The following is a 21,875-nucleotide window of genomic DNA, read 5'->3' on the forward strand; positions in this document are numbered from 1 at the left end:
CACCGGGGTGTCTTCTGACCTTTTTATTTACCAGCGGTGCGCCCATCTTGGCCTTTTTTTTAGCCTGCCTCTGGGGTGCATTCATTGGCCATATTATTGTCTAATACCAGGGAGCCCATCTTGGGCTTTTTATTCTGCCACCTGGGTGTACGGTTTGGCCTTTCTGCCTTCCACCCATGTTGAGCTTTTTAGCCTGCAACTGGAGTGCACTCATTGGCCTTATTGCTTACCACCAGGGCACCCACCTTGTGCTTTTTAGCTTGACACCAGTATGCGCTCTTTGCCTTTTTGCCTAAGATGGGACACCCATCTAGGGCTTTTTATTCTGCCACAGTGCCACCGGGGTGCATTCTCTGTCCTTTTTATTTACCAGCAGGGCGCCCATCTTGAGCTTTTTAACCTGCCACTAGGGTGCACTCATTGGCCTTATTAACTAGTACCAAGGAGCCCATATTGGGCTTTTTATTCTGCCACCTGGGTGTACCGTTTGGCCTTTTCACCTACCACCAGAGTGCTCATCCTGCGCTTTTAAGCTTGCTACCAGGATGCACTTTTTGCCTACCGCTGGGGCACCCATCTCATGCTTTTTTGCTGCCACCAGGGTGTGCGGTTTGGCCACTTGCCTACCACTGGCGCACCCACCTACCACCAGGAAGCCCATTTTGGGTTATTTATTCTGCCACCGGGGTGAATTCCTTGACGTTTTTATTTACAAGTGGGGTGCTCATCTTGGGGTTTTTAGACTGCCATTGGGGTGCACTCATTCGCCTTTTTTCCTACCACAAGAGCACCTACCTTGAGCTTTAAGCTTGTGACTGGGGTGCACTCTATGTCCTTTTGCCTACTTCCGGGGCACCCATCTTGGGCTTTTTAGTATGTCACCAGTGTGCTCTCTCACCTAATTACCTGTTAGGCGTCTGGTTTCTGCGTCTGCTCTGCAGGAACCCCGAGCCTCACATTCTGCGGTCTCCTGCTATCTATCTACTGCAGAGAAGATTACTTTGCAGCAGACCGCTCCAGAGACTAAGTTCCTCTGTGCTCCTACTGGGCATGCTCACGAGACGATCTCCCATTGGAGATCAGGAGTCATGTGCTCAGGTCCTGCTCCAGATCTCATTGGTCCATCTCGGAGATCTGGAAGGTCCTGCACGGCTATAAAAAGCGCGCACGACCGTTCGGCCATGCGCTAGTACAGACTTTTCAAGCTAAATGTGTGAATGGTGACAGATGTATGACTCTGGTGACTGACTCATTTGAAACCCCTTCCCTCTGATATTACGCATGTGGATAGGGAATTAGTGCAGCAGTCAGCGCCAGTCAGTAGCAAGCCTTAGGCCACTGTGCACTCCGTACCTCTACTCTAGTGTCCGACACTGCGCCTGCCTTCTAGCTTTGTCGACTAGCGGCCGTGCCCTACGCCGCGCTGCAGCCCTCCTTGGCGTCCGCAGTAGCGACGCCGCACACACGGTAGGTCTAGAGGGACGCAGCTCCTCTGCCTTGGGTCCTGCTCATGTGACCAGATACCTTGTGTGCATTTCCCTGTGGTCTGTGACACTAACAGGCTCAGCATTTTCATGTTTTTGTTGCGGCGCCTCTGTGTGTGAACAGAGCCCGCTTTGCGCACTTCGGGTGAAGTCTAACCCGTGCGCATTATACCGCCATATTGCTAGTCTGTCATTACCTAGCAGCGGTGTAACATCTACTGCACGGTGGACCCCGAGCGGCGAACGCACTTTATTATTTATTTTTATAAAGTGCGTTCCGCTGTTGCTAACATTACCTACCACCAGAATGCCCATCTTGGGCTTTTTTTTCTACCCCTGGGGTGTACTGTCTGGCTTTTTTGCCTACCACCAGTGCATCCATCTTGGGCTTTTTAGCTTGCTGCTGGTTGGTATTTTTTTGCTTACCATGACACAACCATCTTGGGCTTTTTAGCCTGCCACCCGTTTGCTATCTCTGACCTTTTAGCTTACCAACAAAACGTCCATCTTGGGCTTTTTATACTGCCACCAAGGTACACGCTTTGGCCATTTTGCCATTGGTGTGCCACCGGAGCACACCTTTTTCTGTTGGCGTGCCACAGGAACACATTCTTTGCCATTAGAGTAGCCCCAGAGAACACCCTTTGCCGTTGGGGTGCCACCAGAGAATACCTTTGCCATTGGCCTGCAACTGCCTTTTTAACCGGCTGCATGTGCACTCCTTGTTTTTTTTTTTTTGCAGACAATTGTAGAGCACTCTTGAACCTTTTTACCTACTACTGGGACGTACACTCTTTGGCCTTCCTTTTTGCTTATCACCGGGGCATACAGTACTCTTGGCCCTTTTAGCCTGCCCTGCGACATAGCCCTCCATAAAGTAGAATGGGCTCCATATAGCCCAACATTTAACGTAATAGGCCCCACATAGCCCAACATTAAATGTAACGGTCACCACACAACCTATCATTTAATGTAATGGGTCCCACATAGCCCAACATTTAATGCAAGAGGCCCCTCACAAAGCCCTCCATTTAATACAACAGAATCAGTGTCATTTAAGAAGTTAACAGGTGTTAAGAGGCAGTTTTGACTGTGTGAGACAATCAGCATCTCCCGGGTATGATGCAGTCTCAGCCCAAGTGAAACACAGGAACCAAAATGTGCCAGTAAGGGGTTAAAGGCACAGATTTATGGCATCTACACAACCATTCCAATATAAAACAGTCATTCAAAATGTAAACCTACTTACCCTTCGCTTGTCAGTATGAATAATCAGTCTGGTAATATTGTAATCTCGGACTTGTACCGCTGTTCTGGCTGCCTAATTAAGAGAGACATACAAGTTTTGCGCTGATTTATTCATACTTGTTTTCTGTCAAAAGTATCCTTTCAAGTCTATATGGGAAATTTCAACAACTGGCTACATATAGTGATTGTACAGTAAGTGATTGCATGACCAGAGGAAAACAGAGACCAAATTTATAAATACGCATGTTTTTTTTCTAGCAGGGAAGCAGAACAAGGGTATTTTCTTATAGCTAGGTTCACATAGCAAATCTTCTAATTGCCTTTATTTATTAGAAAAAAGGATTAAATCCATAGTCTTTATTCCCTTAAAAAAAACAACCCAAACTGTGCTGTGCCATAATCAGTATATTAAAAAAAGCTATTGTGGCACAGAGTTCAAAAATTATTGCAAGTTTTTAAACAGTTATCTTGATCTTTGGCAGTAACGGGGCCAAAATGCAATTTTTTTTATATACTTTAGATTCCTTATGAATAATAACCTGTAGTATACAGTATTCTGTAGCTATCAAGAGATTGGTCCAAGATGTTAAGCGATCATTGTCTTGCACAAACAAGACAAATACAAAAATATACAACAGGCATTGAATGTTCCTAGAGATAAAGTTGGAAGTGTAGTTCACAAGTTCAAAGTTAAATTAACACGCCAACTTTTTTTTTTATTACTTCACTACCTCCGATATCAACAATTTATTTTTTGTGTGTTAGTACTTCCTGTCAGTTTTCTGCCATTTCTATCACCGCTCCACTTCTCTATTGGACCACATAATTGCAGTTATGAACAGATGGATCACTTCAGCATTTTCTATGTGACTAGAAGTCACTTTCTCAATTTAAGCCATTGAAACTCTGAAAGAGGCTTTCATAAATTTACATTAAGAGAGCAATTAACAATAAAAATATGCTCAAAACCACATAAAGAAGCCATACTTTTTGAGATCCTGTTCTGTGACGCAATGAAGTCCATGGATTGAAGCATGACATTGGCTCGATGATGCCTACAGTGTAGCATGCAGGTGGTTCAGTGATGCCTGTAGTGAAGCATCGATGATGCCTACATTGTAGCATGCAGGTGGTTCAGTGATGCCTGTAGTAAAGCATGGTGGTGGCTTGTGATGCTTTGGGGCCACCTTTCCTTGCTGATACTGGAAAATTGCTGTGTGTGGAGGGCAAAATGGATTCATTCAAGTATCAGGCAATGCTACAAGAAAGCTGAAGCTAGGGCGTCACTGGACCTTTTAACCCGATAATAATCCCAAGCATACTGTACCTCAAAGTTCATCAAGTCTTGGTTTAAGAACAAGTCCTGTAAAATTCTGTAGTGGACATTACAATCTCAGGATTTGAACACTATAGAAAACCTTAGAAGAGGTTTGAAGAAGGTTGCAAAATGGAAACCCAAAAATTTTAATGAACTGGAGACAATTGTCACTGGCAGAAGTTGGTGTCCGTCTATGCATCACATTTACAACAAAAGTGTCATTTTTCTATGAATTTGGAGTTGTTGTCCAGTTTGTCCTGAGTACGCTGGTACCCCATATATGGGGGGAACCATTGTTTGGGCACACGTAAAGGCTCGGAATGGAGGTAGTGACATTTTGAAATGCAGACTTTTATGGAATGGTCTGCGGTCGTCGTTACGTTTGCAGAGCCGCGGAGACACCATCACGTTTCTCAACGCAAGCAATACCCCGAAACAGCTGTCTGTGGATGGATACCATGTTTTGGCATAGGTGATTTCCTTCATTGGAGACTGCCCTTCCCGTGGTTGTTCCTTCCCGGGGAAAGACCTGGCTAGTCATTGCTTGCGTTGAGAAATATGTGATGGTGTTGTAACAACCCTGCTGGCATCACTGCATGGCCTCCCATCCCCCGCACACCAACTTACTTTCTGCTTCAAGCCATGCTGTGAATTCTGTCTGTTGCCAGCTCTGTGCCTCTGCTCTCCATGTTTCCAGACTGTGTGTCTAAGGGGGCGGCGCCTGAACTCTCTGGTTCTTATGCAGTCAGGGTGCACCTGTGTAATCTGTCCCTGACCAATTACCTGGAGCCCTTGACTATTTAGTTTCGCTACTCCCACTGAAACATTGCCTGTGCAATGTCTATACTCAGTTAGTATCTTGCTTCTGAGGAAGCCAGGCCCTGTTCTGTGTATCTCCTTCTCTGCAGGAATACTCTGTCTCGCTTTGTACCTTGTCTGCCTGCCAGGAGGCAGAATATCCTGGCCCTTGAGTCTTGTTCCCAGTGCCTTCTCTGTTCTCTGTCCGCCTGCCAGGTGTAATAATTATAGGGGATAACTCAGGAGACTCTGTGCATGGAACAAGATGACTACAGGACACAGCTTTATAAGTGGTAAAGTCTATATTAACACACGGTGATACAACAGATGCAGAAAGAAACTCAAGTCCACAACACTTGGAGAAAATATAAGAAGCAGCTTAGCAGTCTATAGGAACTTCAGAGGAAGATGCAATCAAGCAAAAAGTCTATGAAGCAGTTATTTCTTGAGGATACTTGGCATGAATAAATCCTTGTCTTAGTCCAGACACAGATAAGTAAGCTTAAAAGGCAGTTCAAATCTTATCTTAGCTTGACCAGGAAAATAGTCTCAGGCTCTTGCAGAGCAGGAACAGCTTACATTATCAGCAAATGCAGATGGAAGTGAAACAGGAGCAGCAGAGGAAGAAGAGTTCTGGAAACTGGAGTATGCAGCAGGAACTCCGAGCAGAGCAGCAGGATCACCACACAGGTTCACAGGAGACGGTATATAGCCAGGGAGCAATCAGAGGTCAGGAGCTGAATGCAAGGCAGAATACTCAAGCACAGACTGAAGGCTGGGGTGGAGTTTTATAGCAGGAGGACACAATGCACATGAGACCAAGGACACCATCTTGGAAAAGGGCAGTAATGCAAAAAGGTAAAAATGTTCAGAGTCCTGACACCAGGAGGCAGTATATCCTGGTCCTTGTGTCTTTGTCCCGGTGTCTCTGTCTGAACTCAGTCTTACCTCTGTCTGTCGGTCTCCTTGTCTGTGGTTCCTTCTCTGCCGTGTCTTTCCTTGTGTCCTCCCTATCTGTGCGTCAGCTCCTTAGCCGCTCTGCCTGCACGGCTCTTGCTGCCGCTGCAGAACCTCTTGCTGCAGCTTCTCTCCACAGACCTTATGGTTCTGCTTTGCTCCATTCCTGCTACCGCTGCAGAACCCCTTGCTGCAAATTCTCTCCACAGACCTTGTGGTTCCGCTTTGCTCCAGTCCTGCTGCCGCTGCAGAACCTCTTGCTACAGCTTCTCTCCACAGACCTTGTGGTTCAGCTTTGCTCCATTCCTGCTGCCGCTGCGGAACCCCTTGCTGCAGCTTCCCTCCACAGACTTTGTGGTTCTGCTTTGCTCCATTCCTGCTGCCACTGCGGAACCTCTTGCTGCAGCTTCTCTCCACAGACCTTGTGGTTCAGCTTTGCTCCACTCCTGCTGCCGCTGCAGAACCTCTTTCTGCAGCTTCTCTCTCCACTCCTGCCTTCACCCCCTGTGTGAACAGGTCCAAACCTGTCCCTTCTTATTTCACGCCTGCCTGCATCCATACCTGCACCTCCTGTGTGAACAGGTCCAAACCTGTTCCTTCATATTCCACGCCTGCCTGCACCTCCTGTGTGAACAGGTCCAAACCTGTTCCTTCATATTCCACGCCTGCCTGCATCCATACCTGCACCTGCTGTGTGAACAGGTCCCTACCTGTTCCTTCTCAAGCCGTGCCCGCCCGTCCTGTGTCTCAAGCCGTGCCCGCCTAAACCTGTGTCACAAGCCGTGCCCGCCTAAACCTGTGTCACAAGCCGTGCCCGCCTAAACCTGTGTCACAAGCCGTGCCCGCCTAAACCTGTGTCACAAGCCGTGCCCGCCTAAACCTGTGTCACAAGCCGTGCCCGCCTAAACCTGTGTCACAAGCCGTGCCCGCCTAAACCTGTGTCACAAGCCGTGCCCGCCTAAACCTGTGTCTCCAAGCCACGCCTGTTTGCCCAGTGTCTCCAAGCCACGCCTGCTTGCCCTGTATCTGTCGTACCTTCTTGCCCTGTGTCTCAGTCTGCCTGTCAGTCACATCTGTCCAAGTGACTTGTCTCCAAGTGGGATCAGCAGCCACAGCCAGACACCACCCTGAAGTGGCACCCGACAGCTATCTGCCGCACAAGCCTGACCTCACCATCAGAGGCTCCAGTGAAGACCGAGGTAGCTGTCGTAGTCACGCCCCTTCCAGGGTAGTCTGGTTTGTGGCACAGTGGGGCCACAACCCCCCGGTTCGCACCATTCAGCCAAGGAACGAGCGTGACAGGTGTCTCCGTGGCTTCTGTTTTACATGCTTTTGCTTATTTCCCATAAGGGATGGGGGCATTGCTCTAGAATCACTGCGTTGAGAAACGTGATGGTGTCTCCGCAGTGTTGGATGTTGATCTCCCTGAGTTCATTCATCCTCATTTTTCAGTCTTTTACTAGGCATTGCTCCTACTAGCCAGGATGACGAGATCTCAGGAGCCGAGATTCAAATCTCGGCAACGAGATCTCGTCGCCCGAGATCTGAACCTGCGCATGCGCCGTCCCCGGACCGGCGGCCATCTTCCCGGCGTCCATGTTCCCGGAGGCCATCGCAACATGGCAGCAGCCAGCAACGGATGTGCGGGGGCCTCCGGGCTTCGAGCAAATGCTGGCGGAGCCCCCCACGGAGCACAGAGAGCCGCTACCCCTGCACCGGAGCACAGCCCGCTGCCACCACCGCACCACAGAGCCCCTCGGCACCCGCACCAGTCATGGACGGATGTAAGCATATTGCGACCATAAGACGCACCCCCCCCCCCACACTTTCCCCCAAAATTTTGGGGGAAAAAAGTGTGTCTTATGGTCAGAAAAAGACGGTAGGTCCCAGGTCACATGGACGGAATAGTACGTCCAATGTAGGAAAGGGGTTAAATGTGTTGAGTGATACCAGTTTTTCTTGTCTAATTAATTTATTACAAACAGCAGAAGTTGGCAATTTTTTGATAATGTACCAAATCTATGTTTTCTTGCATAATATCTGCTCGTTAAGAATAAGAATACAATAATCGCATACATCCCAACAATTTTAAGAAGAAACTTCCTCCAGCTTATACAGGTATAAAGGGAGATGTAAGAAAAAAAAAAAAAATAAAAAATGTCTGCAAAAACCATTCACTCACTTGTTAGATCTACCCTGCTCGATTTAACACCAGTATTCACATGAGCAGGCAAATACTGAGGATGGAGTATGGCATCAGGATGAAAAATTTAAAGTGCACAAAAACAGAAGTTGGTTAGGGGATTTTTATGCATAAATGGAATTTTTTTTATCCCTATGCCGCACTCAACCGCCTACATTTGGATGGTTAAAGGGAATCTGTCATGTCATTATGCCCTACTAAACTGCTCCCAATGCCGTATAGGTAATATAATGTTCATCTGTAACATGTGTCTGCAAATATACATCTCAATATATAAGTAAAAAACACGTTTAATCTGTACTCACCTTCTATGTAAATCTCTGGCTTTCAGTCATGTGGGCCACGCTGGATATTGGTTCAGTCATAAAACTCCACCCACTAGTCTTGTTGACTGCAGTTTGAAGGATGAGCTGAACTACCCTGGCATCATGGAGGAAATCCCACAACTTTGTGCTGACATTCAGCTTGAAGACTGAACCCACATACAGCGTCACCCACTTGACTGGAAGCTCAAGTCCAATAAAACACGTGAGAAAGACCTGATTTTCAATGACCATTTTCTTCATGAACTACTGGACAGCCCATAGACAATAAAACGCTGTAGTGGCTTTTTGAAATGTGCTAAAGCATCTGCATGACATCATGCAGCTATGAGTATGGGAAACCAGCTGTCAAAGATGGATTCTGCATAGAGAAGAGATGGCTTGTTTACATTCTCTATCTTCCTAAAGGCCCCGTCACACTAAGCGATCTCGGTAGCGAGATCGCTGCTGAGTCACAACTTTTGTGACGTAACAGCGATCTCACCAGCGAGATCGCTGTGTGTGACAGCGATCAGCGAGCGGCCCCCCTGCCAGTATCGCTGATCGCTCTGGGAAATCTCTGGACATTTCTTTGGTCGCTGGTCTCCCGCTGGCCAGCACGCATCGCTGTGTGTGACAGGCGGTAGACAAGCGATCAGGTGTAAAAAATAATAATAAAAAAAAAACAAATATTGTTATTCTCACCTTCCGATGTCCTGCACAGCATTCCCGCCTCTCTCCACGCACCAGTCCCAGTGATCCTTTGCACGAATGACGGCGAGACTTCGCGATCCCGCAAGACCGTGACATTCTCGCAGTCATTCTCGCAAAGGATCACTGGGACTGGAGCGTTTAGAAAGGCAGGATGGCTGAAAGGGACGCCGGAAGGTGAGAATAACTATATTTTTTATTTTAAATCTATTTTTTACAGGGATGGCCAGCGATGTCGCACGCGCGGCGTCGCTGTGCTGATCGCTGGTGAAGCTGTCTGTATGACAGCTCACCAGCGATCACATAGCAACTTACTAGCGATCCTGACACCTTGATATCGGTGTCGGGATCGCTGGTAAGTCGCTTAGTGTGACGGGGCCTTAAGGGATGCATACAAAGACCTGAACAAGCAATGTATATATATAACAACAGGAAGTGCTAACGGTCATGTAATCAATGGGAGCAGGAGTTGCTAGGACCTAGGAGACCAAGTGAGCTCTGAAATGCACCCTGAAGGCATAGTTTCCACTGTAACTGGGTCTAATATACCAGCCCGGATTACAGAGGAAATCAGATTAAAAAAAAAAAAAAAAAGCATTACAATGTAGAAATGTCACCAAGAGGTCCTATATTACATTATGTGGGGCACAACATGTGAAATAAATGAATACAAAACTAAAAGTAGAAAATAAATGAAAAGCAGCTACCAATCCATATCACTTTTACTGGCCACTTGGAAAACAAAAAATGTCCGATATACAAAAATGATTGTTACAGTAAGAGAAAAGGTAATTAGACGGTAGACCTACCATTAATTCGGATCCAGAATTCCCCTGAGGACAGCATACCAGGAGGTAGTCCTTCCCTTGACCTATAACAGGACAGGATTACAGAGAGGTTAAAAGGCCCCTTCCACCTTCAGCATTTTTCAAAGTACCACCAAAGGATGGATGCAAATAGTCTATGCGAGCCACTAGAAACTCATATGCAAGGTAAACACTTTAATGGCCACCAACTAAAGCCATGGTGACTTGATGAATGAACGATCTTGCAGGTAGATCTATCTTGTGCAAGCCTAAAGATAAACATAAGGGAGGGAAAATTAAAGTGCTGCCCTGAGGGACTCCTGGAAACCGAATTATCGGTTAGGCCGGGGTCACACTAGCGATTAAAACGGCCAAATGCAATGCGATTAAAAAAAAAAAAAAAATTGCATTGCATTCGTCCCAATGTTATTCTATGGGGCAGCTCACATCATGCGATTTTTGATCGGATCCAATCCTCGGACCGAGACAATCGCAGCATGCTGCGATTGTCACCGATTTTCGGATCGGATTCGACAATGCAAGTCTATGGGGGTGTGAAAAAATTGGATTGCAAATGGACCCGATGTGTGAGTTGCGATAAAATCGCACCAAAAGCCGGCAATTTTTTTTCCAAAATACAGTAAAATCAGTGTCCGGTTACATAAAGAAACAAATTAATAGAGCTAGACATATATATATATATTATATACATATACACACACACATACACACTAGCTGAAGAGCCAGGCGCTGCCCGGGCATAGTAACTAACTGTGGTTAGTTATAGAAAATTATAATTATCCTCCATCCCATAGTCCCGTGCCCATACACCCATCATACATATCCACGATCCCATAGGCCCGTGCCCATATACCCATCATAGATATCCTCCATCCCATAGTCGAGTGCCCATATACCCATCACACATCCTCCATCCCATAGTCCCATGCCCATATACCCATCATACATATTCTCCATCCCATAGTCCCATGCCCATATAACCATCATACATATTCTCCATCCCATAGTCCCATGCCCATATACCCATCACACATCCTTCATCTCATAGTCCCATGCCCATATACCCATCACACATCCTTCATCTCATAGTCCCGTGCCCATATACCCATCATACATATTCTCCATCCCATAGTCCCATGCCCATATACCCATCACACATCCTTCATCTCATAGTCCCATGCACCCATCACACATCCTCCATCCCATAGTCCCATGCCCATATACCCATCATACATATTCTCCATCCCATAGTCCCATGCCCATATACCCATCATACATATTCTTCATCCCATAGTCCCATGCCCATATACCCATCATACATATTCGCCATCCCATAGTCGAGTGCCCATATACCCATCACACATCCTTCATCTCATAGTCCCGTGCCCATATACCCATCATACATACTCTCCAGCCCATAGTCCCATGCCAATATACATATCCGCCATCCCATAGTCCCGTGCCCATATAACCATCATACATATTCTCCATCCCATAGTCCCATGCCCATATACCCATCACACATCCTTCATCTCATAGTCCCATGCACCCATCACACATCCTTCATCTCATAGTCCCGTGCCCATATACCCATCACACATCCTCCATCCCATAGTCCCATGCCCATATACCCATCATACATATTCTCCATCCCATAGTCCCATGCCCATCATACATATTCTCCATCCCATAGTCCCATGCCCATATACCCATCATACATATTCGCCATCCCATAGTCGAGTGCCCATATACCCATCACACATCCTTCATCTCATAGTCCCGTGCCCATATACCCATCATACATACTCTCCAGCCCATAGTCCCATGCCAATATACATATCCGCCATCCCATAGTCCCGTGCCCATATACCTGTCATACATATCCGCCATCTCATAGTCCCGTGCCCATATACCCATCATACATATCCTCCATCCTATAGTCCAGTGCCCATATACCCATCACACATCCTCCATCCCATAGTCCCGTGCCCATATACATATCCGCCATCCCATAGTCCCGTGCCCATACCTGTCATACATATCCTCCATCCCATAGTCCAGTGCACATATACCCATCACACATCCTCCATCCCATAGTCCCATGCCCATATACCCATCATACATATCCTCCATCCCATAGTCCCGTGCCCATATACCTGTCATACATATCCTCCATCCCATAGTCCGGTGCCCATATACTCATCACACATCCTCCATTCCATAGTCAACCATTATGACATCATAATGAGCGGCGGCAGGGCTTGCAACCTTTGATGACAAAGGTCGCCATGGCAACCATTGTGACATCATAATGATGGGCGGGGCTTGGCGCGCACACTGCTTCCCCAGTATGCAAATAGGGGCATTGTGAAATCACAATGAGGGGCGGGGCTTGACGCGCACACACTTTTTCCCCCAGTATGTAGATAGGGGCAAAATTGTTTGGTGAATTGGAACGCGCGGGGTTAAAATTTTGCCTCGCAACATAGCTTAGGACGCTCTCGGGGTCCAGACGTGTGACTGTGCCAAATTTTGTGGCTGTAGCTGCGACGGTGCGGATGCCTATCCCGGACATACAAACATACACACATACATACACACATACACACTTTGAGCTTTATATATTAGAGAGAATATATATATATATTATACATGTCATAGAGACACATTTATATATATATTTCTAATTCATACAGTTCTTAATTGCAGAATAGCCGCTGAAACATTAGCCGGCTTTTCTATAACATTCTCCTGCCCGACATGAAATGACACATGGTTTACATATAGTTAACCAATTCATTTCATGTTTTTTTTTATGTCTATGACTATTAATTATATGAGGGCTTGTGGGTAAAATTTTGGAGTTGTAGGGGTTCATTTAAGGGGTTAATTCGCTGTATTAAATTGCAGGGACTCCCGCTGACGTCAGAGGCTGCAGGGAGTCCCTGCAATTTAATACAACGAATTAACCACTTAAATCAACCCCTACATCTCCAAAATTTTACCCACAAGCACTCATCTAATTAATAGTCATAGACATAAAAAAAAACATGAAATGAATTGGTTAACTATATGTAAACCATGTGTCATTTCATGTCGGGCAGGAGAATGTTATAGAAAAGCCAGCTAATGTTTCAGCGGCTATTCTGCAATTAAGAACTGTATGAATTAGAAATATATATATATATATGTGTCTCTATGACATGTAATATATATATATATATACACACATATACATATATATATATATATATATATATATATATATATATATATATATATATATATATAATGTGTCTAGATCTATTAATTCGTTTGTGTGCAGAAACCTGTCATTGGGCTCCATTATATGTCCATTTAGCTATCCTGCGAGAAAATCTCGCCAGACGGATGTCAAAAGCATCCTTACATGCGATTAAAATCGCATCGATGAAGAAAAATTGCATCAAAAACGGATCAATGGTTAAGATACCTTTGTGCGATTTCGGACCTTTAAAATGGGACCGATTTTTTATTCGTTGTGTGTGACTCCAGCCTTAGTCCAATTCCCTTTTTCTAGTTCATCCCTTCAGACAGCACAACAGGAGTAGTGCCAGAGAAATAGCACCAGGGTGGGTGAAAAAGCTAAAAGGGTATGTGCACACGCTGCGGATTCCGCTGCGGATGCGCAGCGGATTTGGTCCTGCGGATCAGCAGCAGTTTCTGCTGCGGTGTACAGTACCATTATAATCAATGGAAAATGAAATCCGCAGTACACACGGTGCGGAACTTTTTGTACGGATTTGCTGCGGTTTCAAAACCGCAGCATGTCAATTCTTTGCGTGGATTCCGCTGCAGTTTGGCACCTGCTCCATGGCAGGTGTCAAACCGCAGGGGAAACCCACAGGCTAAACTGCAGAAAATCTGCAAATAAACCACAGGTCTTTTGACCTGCGGTTTTACACAAACCTGAGCGGAAAATTCCGCTGGACAATCCGCAACGTGTGCACACAGCCAGGACCAAAGTCCTGCGTAAGAACCAGGATAGATATGAAAGCGATCTGAAAATCAGAAATTATATACAATTGAAATACGCAAAGAAATCACCGTAGCGATTGTGACATATACTGTATGTCTAGAATGAAAAATATTCAAAATAAATGTGGTAAACAAATTATACAGCAGAAACAGAGTTAGGACACTTCACTGTTGTACCCCAACACTAATAATGAACCGCAGTGATTGTTAGGCCGGCGTCACACTTAGACTGTGTGCACACGCTGCGGATTAGGTGCGGATTCATCTGCGCGGATTTTGTAAAATCCGCAGGTCAAAATACCTGCGGTTTTACCTGCAGATTGCTCTGCGGTTTTTCATCTCCTCTATGGAGGAGATGGCAAACCGCAGCAGAATCCGCAGAAAGAATTGACATGTCAATTCTTTCTGCGGATTGAAAACCGCAGATAATCTGCGCAGAAAATTCCGCACCGTCTGCACTGCGGTTTTTGATTGCCATAGGGAATCATGGTACTGTACACCGCAGCAAAAACTGCTGCGGGTCCGCAGCGGCCAAAACCGCTGCGGAACCGCAGCAAAATCTGCAGCGTGTGCACACAGCCTTAGGGTATGTGCACACTGTGCGGATTCTGCTGCGGATCTGCAGCTGCGGGTCCGCAGCAGATTTAGGTGCGCTGTACAGTATCATTGTTTTCAATGGTAAACTGGAAAGACCCTGTGCACATGCTGCGGATTTGCTGCGGTTTACAATCCGCAGCATGTCAATTCTTTTGTCCAGAAACGCTGCGGTTTCACACCTCATCCATTATGAGGTGTAAAACTATAGGGCAAAACCGCATGACTTTAGTCCTGTGGATTTATCTGCGGTTTTCACTACAAAATCCGCAGAGGCAAAAAACTCTGTGCACATAGCCTTACCGTATGAAAAATCGGTCAGAGTCTCCTTGCCGAGAGTAGCAGGAGTGTAATGTGAGTATAATACAATTTCTCACACGTAGCATCCGATTTACATCCGAATGCAGTGCGGCTGCTATCTGATTGCAATGCAATTTTAACATTAGCTTTTACATACAGCAGCTGTCATTTACAGATCGTTTTCAAACTATTCTTCAAAACACACATTATATAGATATATATATTAGATAAAAAGCCGGCAAATGATTTGCCGCATACAGTATAATCACAGAGTGACAGGTTAGAATAGGATATATACACATTATAGAATAGATGCATATATACAGCTCTGGCAAAAATTAAGAGACCACTGCAGTTTTATAAAAATCAGCTTCTCTACATGTCTGTCAGCCATTCCATTCCAGTATCAGTTGAATTCCAACCAGAGTACACCTCATTCTACTTAAAGGGAAGATGACATCCCAAAAAATTTTTTTCAGCAATTGAAAAAAAATGTAAAGAATGTTTACATTTTCTTAAAAAATATCATTTGTTTTTAATTTTGTAAAATATGAAAAATAATTTTAAAAAGTTTGGCATTTCCACTTGTTAACACTAGGGGGAGCAGCTACTGAAGTTTGGCACAAAAACCGAGTGCAACTAGCTCACATTACTGCACTGGAGTAAATATGGGCGGAGTCTGCTGACATAGGGGTGATGTCACTCCTCTCCTACCCTTCTGGGTGTTTGCTAAGGGAAAAGAGAGGATGACATTTAGGAACACAGTGAGCAGCCATTTTGATGGGGCCTGCAAAGTTACCGACTGTCTTTGCATGTAAAGTCTGGATCAGAACAGGCCATCAATCAGCAGACATGTTTCCTGGATTTCTGTGCAGCAGACAAGCAGATGGTCCATCCATGTGTATAAAACAGCGCTCTTTATACAATCCCTGGCACCGAACAGGGTGCCCCCCATAGACCAGCACACTGCTCTCCTGAAATACTCTGTGCTGCTGTCACCCTGCTCCTCCCCCATATATCTCCCTCTGTGCCCCCCATAGACCAGCACACTGCTCTCCTGAAATACTCTGTGCTGCTGTCACCCTGCTCCTCCCCCATATATCTCCCTCTGTGCCCCCCATAGACCAGCACACTGCTCTCCTGAAATACTCTGTGCTGCTGTCACCCTGCTCCTTCCACCATACATCAGGCCCCTGTCACCTCGCTTTCACACATCGCCAGGACAGGATCTGAGGAGAGGAATGGTGTCTTCGGTCACTGAGGATGGCAGGCAAGGATTCTGGGAGCAGGGTGACAGCAGCACAGAGTATTTCAGGAGAGCAGTGTGCTGGTCTATGGGGGGCACAGAGGGAGATATATGGGGGAGGAGCAGGGTGACAGCAGCACAGAGTATTTCAGGAGAGCAGTGTGCTGGTCTATGGGGGGCACAGAGGGAGATATATGGTGGAGGAGCAGGGTGACCGCAGCACAGAGTATTTCAGGAGAGCAGCGTGCTGGTCTACAGGGAGCACAGAGGGAGATATATGGTGGAGGAGCAGGGTGACAGCAGCACAGTATTTCAGGAGAGCAGTATCACACGGGATAGGATTAGATACACGGCTCAGCAGTCAGTATCACACAGGATAGGATTAGATACACGGCTCAGCAGTCAGTATCACACAGGATAGGATTAGATACACGGCTCAGCAGTCAGTATCACACAGGATAGGATTAGATACACTGCTCAGCAGTCAGTATCACACAGGATAGGATTAGATACACGGCTCAGCAGTCAGTATCACACGGGATAGGATTAGATACACGGCTCAGCAGTCAGTATCACACAGGATAGGATTAGATACACTGCTCAGCAGTCAGTATCACACAGGATAGGATTAGATACACGGCTCAGCAGATAGTATCACACAGGAGAGGATTAGATACACGGCTCAGCAGATAGTATCACACAGGAGAGGATTAGATACACGGCTCAGCAGATAGTATCACACAGGAGAGGATTAGATACACGGCTCAGCAGTCAGTATCACACAGAAGAGGATTAGATGTCCAGCAGATTGCCAAGTGTTTTGAAACAGTAGGAAGCAGCTCCTCCTATGTTTTGCAGGGGCAGCAGCTGGCCCTGTGTTTTGGAAAGAGCAGCTTGGTGTCCAGGAGCTCGTCCTGGTTCCTCTCTTACAGCTGGTATGTGCAGAGCGAACATCCAAGCCCTGTTATGCTGGAACAGAAGAGCATCCAGGGCTATTGCTAAAAGGAAAGCACTGGGCTCTAATAAGATGGTGCCTGGCCACACCTACAGCTGTGAATTGAGCTGCCCAGGGGCATGGCCAGTTCACTCCTGATGCTGCTGCAATGAAAGAGATAGGGTCGGCAGCCGATTATTATCTCTTATGCCCAGGGACTGCTGTAAATGAGCATGGAAAGTGTCGTTCAGCAGCCAGAGAGGTAAGATGGCAGCCCCCAGTGGCTGCATTACTACAGAAAAAAAAAAATCCATACACACCACTGAGTCAAGCTTAGGGGACGATATCTTTTTATACTATTTTCTTTTTTACATTAAATTATGAAAAAACACGGCACCTTACCTTTAATGTGCTTCTGATTAGGTGCTCACCTGAACCAAATCTTATTTAACGAAGAAAAGTATAAAAAAAAACCCACTGTGGTGTTCACAATCCTCTTGTAAAAGGACAAGCTGGATGGTAAAACAAGTGCTAGTAATATCCCACAAGTAATAGGAATGAAAAAATAACTTTTAACCATTCCAATAGAGTTGAAAAGTCTTGAGTGAGGAAAAGGGTTCAATTCTGGCTTTACTAGCAGAGGAATACAGTGAGCGTCATGTTGCCTTCATCCTTAAAATTTCTAAGACGGTTGTCCATTACAACAATGTCAAGCAGCAGACATTGGGGACAGCAAAGGTACAGACTGGCTGAGGGCGAAAACGACACTCCACTGGCCAGGATGACCGTCATCTTATTCAAATGTCACTCAGCAACCGCAGGATGACATCAAGTGACCTACAAAAGGAAGGGAAAAAGATTCCACTCCCATAGAAAACAGATTGACCATATTTCAGCAATTTTTCACTTGCTCTCAAAGAAGAAGAGGTCAATCATTCATCAAAACCACTACATGAAAATACACATTCACGATCAAACACAGGAAAATACACATTGACGTTCACACACATGCACGTTCACACAGTGAAATACACATGCACACTCACACACAAGAAAAAAACAAATGCATGCTCTCACACACAGGCAAATACACATGCCTGCTATTACACGCACAGGAAAATTAACATGTACTCGTGCACACAAATGAAAATACACATACACGCTCACACACAGGAAAATACACAGGCACGATCAAACACACATGCACGCTTACTCACAGGAAAATACACATGCACGCTCACACAGGAAAATAAACAGGCACGTTCACAGACACAGGAAAATACACTTGCACGCTCACACACAGGAAAATACAAATGCGCTCTCACACAGGAAAATACACACGCACAGGAAAATACAGATACACACTCAACACAGGAAAATACACATGCGCGCTCAAACACACAGGAAAATACACATGCACGCTCAAAGACAAAGGAAATACTCATGCACACTCAAAAACAGGAAAATACACATGCACGTACACACACACACAGGAAAATACACATGGGCTCTCACACAGGAAAATACACATGCACGTTCATAGACACAGGAAAATACAGATGCACACACACACAGGAAAATACATATGCACGCACACACACAGGAAAAAACACATGCACGCTCGCACACAGGAAAATACACATGTATACTCAAACACATGAGGCTGAAGTTGGTTTCTATGGCTGGAGTCACACTAACCTGCGCAAAGTACGGTCAGTATTTTACATGCGTAATACGGATCAATGACCACTAAATAGTGGTCCGTAGGTCATCCGTAAGCAAGGTGAGGTCACGTATTTTGCGCATGTGTCTCCGTATGTAATCCGTATGCAATCCATATGGCGAGATTTTCTCGCAGCCTTGCAAAATGGACATTTAACGGTTTTGAGGCCTGCAAACAATTTAAATCATTAGCCTGCACCCTATTTAGACACTCAGAAACAGGTGGCTGCCTACATTCTGTACATTTCTCACCTTGCTTTCACGAGGTGTGTTGGTGTTCTTTGTGCAGCATGGCAGAGGGTCTGACATTCAATACAACCGAGCAGGTTCTCTTTACCTGGCTTTTGTCACGGCGCTTTGGGCAACCATATCCTGTGATAGTGGATCCGCGGAGGAGGAGACGCATGTGGGTACATCCACTTTTGAGGCAACGACTCACAAGAGGGCATTTTCACCGCCTCTATTCGTCTCTGCGGGAGCATCCGGACAAATTTTACCAGTACTGTCGAATGAGCATTTCCACATTTGATCGCCTCTTGGAGACAGTGCGCCCTGGGATCACCTTTCAGGACACTAGGATGCGCAAAGCCATATCTGCAGAGGAGCGACTTCTACTCACAATACGGTATGTACTCCACAACCACATTCTCTATGTTCATAATGTGTGTGTTAATTTATGTTTTTTGGCCTTCTTGGACAATGTTTAATACCCTCATCTTACTCAAAATATGTTTCACCTGACACAGCAGAATGTTACATCTAATATGTCCTGCATATCACTTAGTCATTGTGCCACCACATATGTGTGTGTTGTTATCTCTCATTTCCTACCAAGTTTGGTCGGCATGTAACTGATTTTTTTTTTACTTTAGCCATTCTAACCTGTACTATTTCTGTTGTTCTACAGCTTCCTGTCCACTGGCCTGTCTTATGCCGCCCTCCACCATGAGTTTCTCATTGGAAAGTCCACCATTTCAGGCATAGTGAGGTCTACATGTGCAGAAATCTGGACAAGACTCCATCAGGTGGTCCTACCTGAGCCCAGGATGGAAGACTGGTTAAGGATTTCAAGGGACTTTGAGGACTGCCAGTTTCCAAATTGTATTGGGGCCCTGGATGGCAAACATATCAGGGTGCGTAAGCCGCCGAACTCAGGGTCCCAATTCTTCAATTATAAGCAATACTTTTCTGTTGTATTGTTGGCTCTGGTAGACCCTCAATACAAGTTTATAATTGTTGACATTGGGGCCTATGGAAGGACGGGAGACTCTAGAGTCTTCAATACTTCCATAATGGGTCGGCGGCTACGCACCAACCAGTTGGATCTATCACCACCACGCCAGCTACCAGGCTCCCCCGAACAATCAGTCCCTTATGTCCTTGTGGCAGATGAGGCCTTTCAGTTATCACGTAATGTCATGAGGCCATATCCCCGGCGCAACCTTGACCACAGGCGCAGAATTTTTAACTTGCGCCTATCACGTGCTAGGCGACTGGTGGAGTGTTCCTTTGGGATTCTTTGTGCCAAATGGCGGGTACTCCAGTCTGCCATTCAGTTGAGTGAGCAAAATGTGAATGAAGTTGTGAAAGCCTGTGTTGTTCTGCATAACTTCACAAGGATCCATGATTGTTCCTCCTCTGATGGTGTTGTGCGTAGGCCGGACAATGTGCGCAGGGTGAGACCACCTATCATCCCTCAACGTAGACCGCTCTCTGGCCTCAAAGTGCGTGATATATTCACGAATTACTATATCTCAACCGGAGGGGGCAAAGTCTTGGCAAGAGAATGCGTGTCTATGTTATAATTTCTTTTTTTCAAAGTGTGTCTAAATATATACTACTTAAGCCTTTTTATGATTCTATGTGTGTTTCTTTGCATTGGTTGGTGTCTGTAAGTATGTTGTGATGGATAGTGAGAAATCACACAGACGTTAACTAGAGTAGACAAATTTTTAGTTTTGCCTTTTTTTTGTTTGTTTTGCTTAAAGGCAAACATAATTTTGCCAGAACACAAATTTGGCAATGGCCAAAATGACCTTTTGGGCCTTCTTTAACTTGGTGTAACATTAACATTACGGAAAAAAAAATGCACCAAACATTATGCAATTACAACATTGCTGCATGCCTACATTAACCTTGATTAGGCAACAAAGGGTGAGCTCCATCACCTAAATAAAGTGAATAAGATAACACTCACATTTCCTCATGTTTTCCAATCATAGAAAGATTCCACCATGACAGGCAAGGCTACCTCACATCTTTCACACAGATATTACCTGTCTGTAGAACAGACAATATTTAAGCATGCTATACTGGAAAGGATGAAAATACAAAAATCACTTGTTAAGACATTGAGAGAGCGTGATATTGTGAATGCTGGTCGCCTCAAATTGGTTTACTAGAGAATGCTAATAACAAAGTTGACTACTTAACTAAAGGCAAGCACGCCTTTCCTATGCATTAGCAAGTGATTAGTGTATTTTCATCTTTTCAGGTAAAACAGCATAGCGCATTTAAATATTCTCTTTTATACACACATGTAATATCTGTGTGAAAGGCGTGAGGTAGCGTTGCCTGTTATGATGGATTGTTTCATATGTTTGGAAAACATTGTTTAAAAATGTGAGTGTTAAATTATGTTCTAAATGTTGGTGAATGAGAACACCTGTTTTTTTGTCTAGATTAGAAGCACCAGTTACATGTCACTGCACATCTCCAAATTTTTGAGTCATAAATCCTCATATGTAGGGGAAGGGGAACGGGGAGGAACAGCCTGTGGGTGCTGCTGGACATTGTGGCCAACATCGCCTTGTGTGGGGCCATACTGTTGCCCATGATGCTGTTGTTGTCCAGCCTCCTGGGCCTGTTGGTGATACTGCCCAGAGTAATAATGATGATGGTGAGGGGCTTCTTGTTGGCTCTGGTAGGCCCGTGGCTCATACCCACCAAGATAGCCAGATCGTCCCCAACCAGGTTGGGACCAGCCTCCAACACTGGGTGGGTACAAGTGGCCATATTGGTGGGGTTGGCTTGATGAAGACATTTGGGGCTGCAGAATAGAAGGATGGGGAGGAAGGGGTTGAGGTGTTGGCCCACGTATTAGGGGCTGTTGAGACCCTGCTTGAGCAAGCATCTGTGTGGATGGTCTCATGCGCATTAAATTTCTTGGTGAGAGCTGCCACCTCTCCAGAAATTCAAACACCTCATATGGGGT

At 45.5% G+C, this 21,875-nt stretch overlaps 1 long non-coding RNA gene across 7 annotated transcripts in view; it reads right to left on the bottom strand.

The window, feature by feature from the left end:
- LOC141088970 (uncharacterized) overlaps nt 1-21,875 on the bottom strand; it is a 96,350-nt gene that overhangs the window by 68,716 nt on the left and 5,759 nt on the right. For all 7 annotated transcript variants that reach the window (XR_012232115.1, XR_012232113.1, XR_012232114.1 and 4 more), the window contains exons 2-3: nt 9,831-9,892; nt 2,734-2,805 (exon numbers count right to left, since the gene is read on the bottom strand). This is a non-coding gene — a long non-coding RNA (uncharacterized lncRNA). The remainder of the gene's footprint in view (nt 1-2,733; nt 2,806-9,830; nt 9,893-21,875) is intronic.

Source organism: Dendrobates tinctorius, unplaced genomic scaffold (assembly GCF_039654945.1).
Source record: "Dendrobates tinctorius isolate UK_male_01 unplaced genomic scaffold, ASM3965494v1 ptg000043l, whole genome shotgun sequence".
NCBI classification, from domain to species: domain Eukaryota; kingdom Metazoa; phylum Chordata; class Amphibia; order Anura; family Dendrobatidae; genus Dendrobates; species Dendrobates tinctorius.